Genomic DNA, 816 nt, shown 5'->3' on the forward strand with positions numbered 1-816 from the left:
AAGCTAAAAATATATTGTCCACAATGGATAGAGTTTTCATTAACCAATAAACTTTAAAAGACAACTAAAAAAGATGCTGAGGGTCAACAAGACATGTAGATCCATGCTCTCATGAAACTTTCATGATTCTAAGGCGAGCGGACAATGAACAAGTAAGTAGGTAAATAAATAATTGTTCCAGATAGGAATGACACGATTAAGAAAAAAAAACAAGAGAAACAACATTGTAAATCAACTATACTTCAATGAAAGAAAGAAAGAAAGAAAAAGGAAGGAAGGAAGGAAGGAAGAGAAAACAGGAGAAAGAAGGACCAACCTTAGATAGGGTCATTGGGAAAGACCCCTTACTTCAAAAAGCTGACATTTGAACTGTTATATTCATGAAGGAGGTGCCTGTGAAGATATGGAAGAAAAACGTTTGGCTCAGAGGGAACAAAAGGGCAAAAGGTCCGAAGCAGCAATAAGGTGCGCTTCTTCTAGGATGAGTGTTGACGTCATTTGTCCTTGACTCCAGCCTGCTGCATCTAGCTGCCCCTCAGCATCTCCATTAGATGTCTAAGGTATTTCAAACCTGAACTCCTCCCCTCCACACCTGACCCTGGAATCTGCTCCCCTGTGGTCACCTCTCCCCCAGGTCATGGCAACCCCATTCTTGCTTGGGCCAAAGCCCTGAAAGTCATCCTTGATTCCTCTCCTTCTCCTTCTCCTGCCTGATCGCAGGAGCCTGTGACTCTGCTCTCCCAGTAAGTCCAGATCTGTTCTCACCACCTCCAGGGCTGCCACCCAGTGCAAACAACTGTTATCTGTAACCCAGAT

Source organism: Physeter macrocephalus, chromosome 11, assembly GCF_002837175.3.
Source record: "Physeter macrocephalus isolate SW-GA chromosome 11, ASM283717v5, whole genome shotgun sequence".
NCBI classification, from domain to species: domain Eukaryota; kingdom Metazoa; phylum Chordata; class Mammalia; order Artiodactyla; family Physeteridae; genus Physeter; species Physeter macrocephalus.